Source organism: Nicotiana sylvestris, chromosome 9 (genome assembly GCF_000393655.2).
Source record: "Nicotiana sylvestris chromosome 9, ASM39365v2, whole genome shotgun sequence".
Taxonomy (NCBI): domain Eukaryota; kingdom Viridiplantae; phylum Streptophyta; class Magnoliopsida; order Solanales; family Solanaceae; genus Nicotiana; species Nicotiana sylvestris.
Window position 1 is genome coordinate 51,652,950 of NC_091065.1, and position 9,254 is coordinate 51,662,203.

A 9,254-nucleotide genomic window follows, 5' to 3' on the forward strand; every position below is an offset into this window, starting at 1 on the left:
TTAAATTTAATAAAAAACTTTAGGGCTATCCTCTCGCTCATTCTTCTCCAACTCTTAATCTTTTTCACCAAGACTACCGTAGCTCTTTAATTATGGAATCTTAAAATTTTTATTTGGTGGTTGAAAATCGAATTTAATGGTTAATTATGTTAAATACTTTTGTGTGTTGATTATTTATCCTTAAATTTTGAGGTTAAATACTGATCTAAAAATTTACTTTAACAAATCTCAAAATTTTATGGTTGGTCATTAGAAAGTGTTGAAGAAAGACATAGTGAGTCATGTTTATTTAGTGTTATTTGACTAAATTAGTGATTTATGATCGTTTGTGTTGGTGTTTGAAGGTTTTATTTCAAATTTGATATTATTTGGAGCAGATTTTGGGTTGTTTGATCGAAAATAAAATTGCAAACTCGAAGATCACTTTGTTGAACAATACATACAAATTATGTCAATTTTGTAAAATTTTATTGAATAATTTAACAAATAGACTGAATATATGCAGTTAATACAAAGTTACACCAACATATGGTAGAGTTTGTATACAATTGAACAAGTACAAAGTTATGCTAATAGAGTAGAGTTTGTGGTTATCCAACAAGATTTAGACAGAATATAATAAAAAGTTATGCCAACCAGTGGCGGATCTAAGATTTTCAATTCGTGGGTATTTAACTTTTTTTTTTTTTGACGTCACAAGTATAAAGTGCACAATTATTTGAACATGACAATAAAAGAAAGTTAATAAAAGAAGTCGTGTTAATATTATTTGACGCGTGTAACAAAAAATGCAACGACGAGAAATGTTTTAGATGAATTTTGCTACTCTAGAGGAACTGTTTCCTTTTTAGAAAGGGTCGAACTTTGGAGCTTCTTTCTTTCTTTATTTGCTATGTTATAGAGGATTATTAGGTAAAATAGAAAATAAAATATTTAAAAAGGGAAACGTAAAAGAAAATTCAAGGGAAAAATAGTCTGAAAAGGAAATAAATAAAGCAAAATACCTTAACAACAACAACAACAACAACAACCCAGTATAATCCCACTTAGTGGGATCTGGGGAGGGTAGTGTGTACGCAGATCTTACCCCTACCCTGGGGTACAGAAGCTGTTTCCAAATAGATCCCCGACATCCTTCCCTCCAAGAACTTCCCACCTTGCTCTTGGGGAGATTCGAACTCACAACCTCTTGGTTGGAAGTGGAGGTTACTTACCATCATAGCAAAATACCTTAAACCACCCTTAAACTTGGCTTAGCCTCCCCGAACTATGCCCGGTCTTAATGACCCCCTTCAACTTGGCCTTTTGAGAGACATTACCCCCTTAGATGCTGATGTGGCAAAAAGTGTGGGTGCACTCGCCTGCCACATGGATTTTTCTGTATATGTGGCATTTTTTTGAAAAATAAAGTATATTTTTACCGTTTTAAGAATATTATTTTTTTAGATAATTTTGTTCGAATACAATTTATAATAAAACTTGGATAGAACTACATTATTTAGGCTAAATATTTTTATTTGGCCAAAAATAATAAAGTTTTAGTTAATCTTTTTTTGTTTTGACATGAAAATAAAGATTTATACAATTGAAATAAATAGTCAAGACATCTAAAAAGTTATAAAAAATAAATAGTCATTGCATCAATACATTCTTTTTATTTCTTCTTTTGATGCAATGACTATTTATTTCAACTTTGTATTTTTACTTTTTAGGTAAAATCTGTAAAAATAAATAAATTTTAGAGCACTGTAATTTAGAGCTATATAAAAAATTATAGCCAAAATAATTAATTTCAAACTATGTATTTTTAATAACTTTTTAGATGCCTTGACTATTTATTTCAATTGTATAAATCTTTATTTTCAAGTCAAATTAAAAAAAAAAATTAATTAAAACTTTATTATTTTTGGCCAAATAAAAATATTTAGCCTAAATAATATAGTTCTATCCAAGTTTTATTATAAATATTTGAAAAAAAATTATCTAAAAAAGTAATATTCTTAAAATGTTTAAAATATACTTTATTTTTCAAAAAAATGCCACATATACAGTAAAATCCACGTGGCAGGCGAGTGCACCCACTCTTTTTGCCATATCAGCATCTAGGGGGTAATGTCTCTCAAAAAGCCAAGTTGGGGGGGGGGGGAGGGAATTAAGACCGGACATAGTTTGGGAAGGATACTAATAATCTGAGCCAAGTTTAGGAGTGGTTTAAGGTATTTTGCCAATAAATAAAGTAGTAGTATTGGATAAAAAAAGTAGCTACTAAATAAAATAAAATAAAAACCTAATTAGGGTAAAAGAAAGAAAGCAAAAATGAAAATGTTTATGGCTGAGGTTTGAACTCGCGCCATCCCACTTCATTAAAAGCTGGTACCTTCTCTAACCAAAACACCCATCAAATTCTTTGTTTACTGGGTGCTTTCTGATTTATTATCTCAAATGCCTCAAATTTTTTATAGAACTAAGCATACACTGTATTAAGGTTAATGGGTGCTGAAGCACCCAAATATAGTAATATAGATCCGCCCATGATGCCACCCGATAGAACTTGTGAATAATTAAACAAGTATAAAGTCATGTCAATGGGTAGAGTTTCTGAATTAACCAACGAGATAACTAGGTCTAACACAACACAAAGTTATGCGAATTGGTAGAACTTGTAAATAATTGAATAAACATAAAGTCATGCCAATCCCATAGATTAGTGAATAATTGAATAATATATATGTAATGTGAATAACAATATTAAGTCATATCAATGCGGTAGAATTTTATGAATAATTAACAAATACAATGCTATGATTAAAATCTGGCATCTAAGTTGCGACAAGACACCCAACGAGCCATTATCCACCAAGCAAACCCTCTAGTTAATATATGACTAAAAGCGTAGAATAAGAGAAGAAGGAAAGATACTGAAACGGTCTCATACATATAATAACAATGTGAAAATATAGAATATGTCTCAAACATAAAACTCAAAAGATAGATTACGTTATGGAGCATGAGATTTTTAATACAACTGATACGAGAAGCACTCGATAATAGAGTCATAACAAGAATTAAAAGAATAGAAGTTGAATCCATCTCCACGAACTAGTGGTGGCTCATCTCACTTGGCTAGACCTGACAACTGGCTCGAGACACGTCAATAGGCGGAGTTTCCTTTGTTGGATTTGCGTACACACAGTCACACACTAATATAGTGAGTCTTAAAGACCCTCCAAGATTATCAACTCGCTACAGCTTACCTCTAGGCAAGTCTATAGAAGTCGTTGGTAGTACGTACATGCATCATAAATAAAACAGTACAAGTGTGACGACCCGGCCGGTCGTGTTAAGAATTTACTCCCCGATCTTCCATTAACTTCTTTCCCCAATTTATTTCTGCTATTTTGATATGCCGGGATGTTTGATTTTGAGTTTCGGAGAGTTTTGGGACACTTAGTCCCTAAATGAGAGCTTAAGTGTTGGAAAGTGGTCGTAGTCTGAACAGTGTGAAGACGGCCTCGGAATGGAAATCTGATGGTTCCATTAGCTCCGTTGGGTGATTTTGGGCTTAGGGGCGTGTTCGGATTGTGTTTTGGAGGTCCGTAGCTAATTTAGGCTTGAAATGCGGAAAGTTGAATTTTTGAAGTTTCCGGATCGATAGTGAGATTTTGATCCGAGTGTCGGAATGGAATTCTGGAAGTTAGAGTAGCTCCGTAGTGTTTAATGTGAAGTGTGTGCAAAATTTTAGGTCATTCGGACGATGTTTGATAGACTTTTTGATCGAAAGCGTATTTTTAGAGTTTTTGAAATTCTTAGGCTTGAATCCGATGAAAAATAGGTGTTTTGATGTTGTTTTGAGCGTTACGAAGGTTGAAACAAATTTGAATGATGTTTTAGGATCGGTTGGCAGGTTTGGTTGAGGTCCCAGGGGCCTCGGGTGTGTTTCGGATGCTCAACAGGTCATTTTTGGACTTGGAGGATTGCAGAAAATGCAGCAGGTCTCCAGTTCTGGTTTCCTTCTTCGCGTTCGCGGGTGGGGTCTCGTGTTCGCAAAGAGGAGCTGGGGCTGGTGGAAGCTTAACACTTCGCGTTCGCGTAGAGGGACCCGCATTCGCGAAGCTGAGAGGTCGTATGCCTACGCGTTCGCGAAGAGGGTCCCGCGTTCGCGTAGGAGGGGGGGAGTTTGCTACCGTGTTCGCGACAAGGGGCATCACGTTCGCGATGAAGGACATCTGGGCCAAACGAAGTTGTGCTTTGCGAACGCGAGAGTCCTTCCGCGTTCGCGAAGAAGGATTTACCTGGGCAGATATAAAATTTCAAGGTCGAGGGTTTAGCCATTTTTTTGAAAACTAAAGCTTGGGAGCTCAGATTTGAGCGAGGTTTTGAGGGATTTTTAGAGATATCGATTGGGTAATGATTCGTAACTCCTTTTTGCTTGTAACCCATTAATCCAAACATGAATTCATCATTTAATTTCGGATTGGAGATGAAAATTTGGGAAAAGTTGGAAGAAAGTTTTTAGACCTAGAATTTGACTTTTGATTGGGAATTTGACCTTAGATTTGGATAATTTTGGTATGCTTGAACTTGGGAGAGTGTGAGGGTTATGAAAATATAAATTTTACCCAATTCCGAGACGTGGGCCCGAGGGGCATTTTGGTCATTTTACCTATTTTCGCGTATTAGCTTAGAATTTCTTTGTAGAAGCAGTTACTTGAAGTGTTATTTACATTATGCAATTGAATTGAATAGATTTGGCCATTTGGAGTCGAGTACTCGTGGCAAGAGCGTGATTTCAGGTTGATTTTGAGCCGGTTCGAGGTAAGTGGCTTGTCTAACCTTGTGTGGGGGACCTTCCCCTTAGGATTCAGTATATTGATATTTGAAATGCCTTGTACGTGAGGTGACGAGTGCGTAATTGAGCTAATTGTTGAAAATCCCGTTTTCTTTAAGTAATTTCAATTGTGTTCCTTTCCCTGTTTCATTTTATTTGCAATTTAAACCTGTTGTTAGCTTAGAAAAAGCATATCTAATTGACTTAACTGTTTATTCGCTTAAACTGCCTTAATTGAATTATGTGGAGCATGTTACATTAGAATTACTTGTTTATTTGATACGAAATCGAGCTTAATTGAGTATTCTTGTGTTGCTGCTATGTGTTTTACTTTGGGACTATGAGACGGGCATCCTTGGAGATCCCCTGTACGTATTTATGATTTGAACTGAGGTATGGGATATCGAGAGATTCCTGGCACGTATATTGAGGATATCAAGAGATTTTTGGGATACCAAGAGATCCTTAGCACATATTGAGGATACCTAGAGATCCTCGGGATACCAAGAGATCCCTAGCATATATTAAGGATACCGAGAGATCCTCGGGATACCAAGAGATCCATGGCATATATTGAGGGTACTAAGAGATCCTCGGGATACTGAGAGATCCCCGGTTATTTCCCTGTGATTGTTTTTGCCTCTGTTTCAGTTATTGAATTCTTTGTTTTTCCTGTATTAAATTCTTATCATTAGTTTTTAACTGTACTGCTTATCTTATACTGTCATGTCTTATATTCTTTATTTTATCTCAGTAGGGCCCTGACTTCCTCGTCACTACCCGACCAAGGTTAGGCTTGACACTTACTGAGTACCGTTGTGGTGTACTCATGCCCCTTCTGCGCATGTTTTCATGTGTAGATCCAGGTACTGCGACTCAGTCCTATCACCCTTGAGGCGAGGCGACTGCTCCAGCAACTTCGAGGTATATCTGCCGCGTCCGCAGACCGAGGAATCCCTTTCTATTCTCACTTTTAAGTATTAGCCCTTCTGTATTTCTGTTCTTGTTAGACATTCTGGAGTTAGAGTATTGTGTAGTGATCCTTAGCTTGTGATTCATGGGTTTCCGGGTTTTGGAAGTATGTATTAGTTTGAGAGTTAAATATTGTGTATGCCGAGCGGCACCTTTAAACACTGTTTTATCACTCTTCATTTTGTTTTAAATTTGTTTTTATTCCGCACTTTGGTTATCTTCCGCAATTTAGGCTTACCTAGTCGTAGAGGACTAGGTGCCGTCACGATGGTTCACGGAGGGCGAACCGGGGCCGTGACAACAAGTATAAAAGCAATATACTAGTAAAGCAACTAAACAGAGATCATGAATACAAGTCAAAAACTTAAACATGATATACTACATGCTGAAAGATTGCTAAAGTTGTTGTGGGGCAATGAGTCATTGTTCAAGCTCAACCTGCTCTATGGAGCATGAGTATAATAATCCAAACTCAATATGTTGCTAAATATGTGATGATGCATCTGAGAAGCTAAACGAGATCATAAGAAACATATAATCTACTAAAAATACTGTAAAAGCATAGATAAGTTTACTGCTATTATCAAGGTCTACGATAAAAACTTCAAACTAGTCAACCAAATTCATGCGCGCCCACACATATGAACAAGGAAGTTTAAGTGCAAACAAGCAATACACATATCATGTTTTTAAGGAAAAGCAAACAAGCTAAGAGTTAAAGTCTCACTTGCATCAAATATGGCAAAATTTTATATCAAACTTTCTCTTTGAATCCTCAAACTTTGCTCAAACGATCTATAATATCCTCAGTCTGCTCAAAATATGAAAAATGTGTCCAAATTAATCTAGGAAAGCTATTCTCACATTTTTAAGAAGCTTTCCCAAAGTCAACTTTTGGTCAACATAAATATTGGTCCGGTCAACTTGATAAAAAAAAGATTATTTTTCTACAGCTTTCAAAAGTGATCGAAGGCAAAATTTAAAGACGGTATAAAAATGCGACATTTGAACAAATTACCCTAAAAGATATATAAAAGTATAAAAAACTTTAAGAAATATTCATATATTACATTACAATAAATATTGTTATGTATAAAATACTTTTGAAAGTTGTATTGCTTTGCTTTAGAATTAACTTTTTTTTTTTAGTTAAAACCAATTCAAATCAATTAAAATCAGGGTTTCTTTTAATACCAAACTGTATCAAAACCAAACCACTAGGCGAGTTTTTTTGGGTTAATATCAAATCTCAACAATGTCGTTCTCGCATTTTTTGATTTCCCTTTATCTATTTTGGTTCCGCCACCGCTTCTAGTATTAGATAAACTAACTTTTATAATATGGAACTACAACGGAGTTAAATTGAGCCACAAGTAGTTATTTATATACCGATTATCACTTGCTCTGAATTGAGACATATTTGTTGATTTTGGAGAGAATTGACTGAAAATATTTTTGTGAGAAAATGTAATCTCTTTCTCTGTATTCACAATCATGCTGTATAAGTATTTATATACAAGTGAAAGCAGAAAGTAAGTGGTTAGATGAGCTGTCATCCACTGAGCCCAACCTCCTTCCAACTAACTATGTATATGCACAACTATTATAATTAAATAAGAACCTTCTAGATGGCACGTGTGACCAACCCATGTGAAGTAGACAAATGAAAAACTAGGGCTTCTGGGTTTATTTCTCATCGCCTCTTTCTCTTAACACATCTCTTTGCTTAGTGGAGGATTGTTCAGAAGTTGATGGAGATTCATCGTCAACACCCCCCTCAAGTTGGGGGGGGGGGAGGAAATCACCCCCAACTTGCCCAAAAGAAGATGTTGAGGAGAAGGAAAGGATTTGGTAAAAATGTCAGCGAGTTGGGTCTGAGATGGAAGAAAAGATAAGGAAATAAGACCGGACTGAAATTATTGGCGGACAAAATGACAGTCGAGTTCAACATGTTTGGTGCGTTCATGAAAGACGGGATTTTTGGCTATGTGGATAGCAGCTTGGCTATCAGAGAAAAGGGGAACAGGCAGGGTAGGAGAGATAGAAAGATCAGACAAGAGACGCACAAGCCAAGTCAGCTCGACAACGACCCGGCGCATGGAACGATACTCAGCTTCGGCGGAGGACAAAGAAATAAAAGGTTGTTCTTGGATTTCCAAGAATCGGACTGCCACTAAGGCTGATGAAATATCCGCTAACAGAGCGACGAGAGTTAGGGCAAAAGCCCCAATCGGAGTCACAAAAAGCAAGAAGATCAAAAGAAGAAGAAGTATTCAAGAAAATACCTAAACCTGGGTCGGATAAGAGGTAGCGAAGACAGTATTTAGCAGCGGAAAGATGAGGAACACGAGGGTCTTGCATAAATTGGCTAAGGTGCTGGACAGTGAAGGCAAGACCAGGGCGATTATGGGTCAAGAAATTGAGTTTGCCAAGAAGACGACGGTAAAGAGTGGGATCAGAAATAGGCTCACCAATACCAGAAAGAAGCTTACAGGAATGGTCAAGAGGAGAACGAGCAGGAGGCAGGCCAAGACAATCAAATTCAATAAGCAGCTCAAGTGTGAATTTACGTTGACTGAGAATCAAACCATGGGGCTCACGCAGAATTTCCATGCCAAGAAAGAAAGATAAGTCCCCCAAATCTTTAATTTTAAATTCAGCATCCAGAAAAAGTTTGAGATCTTTAAGCTCTGAATAATCGTTGCCAGTGAGTAAAATGTCGTCCACATAAACAAATTGCCAGTGAGATAGAATTTGTGTACAGATAACAAATTAAACTTGAATGTGGGTACAAATAAGACTCTATTTAGGATTAGGTCTAGAAAAAGGGCAACTCTCCCTGCATGAGTTACTTTTATCTTATAGGAATTTGGAATGTTAACAGTTAAAGGATATGAGAGTATTTGAATATCAAATAGAATTGATTTATCAAAAGTCATGTGTTCTGATGCTCCAGTATCAAGAATCTATGAATGAATGAAGGATTTATCAGGAAGAATAGATGGAAAAATTGGAGCAATACCAGCACAGTTTGCAGTCACATTAACTTCAGAAGTTGATGCTGCTTGTTGACCAATTCTTACTTGTTGTAGAATGTCCATCAGCTGAGAATATTGTTCTTGGCTTATTCCCACAGGGTTCTGAATTTGTAACCCATGTGTATTAAAGACACCTGAGTTCTGATTCCTTTGCACAGTTTGAAAAACAGAGTGTTGATCAATGGTTCCCTGTGTATCCTGTTGGGTTCCCCATTATGTTGTAGTTTTCATCTTCAGTTATAGCTGAATTTCCTTGTACTATATGTTGGTTCTGAAAGGTTCTAGGCTTAGTAGATTTGAAATTGGCAGGGTACCCAAGGAGCTTAAAACACTTTTCAACAGTATGTCCTGGTTTTTGGCAATAGTTGCAAAACATATTTCTCCTGTCATTACCCTTGATTGAGTTGAACTTATTA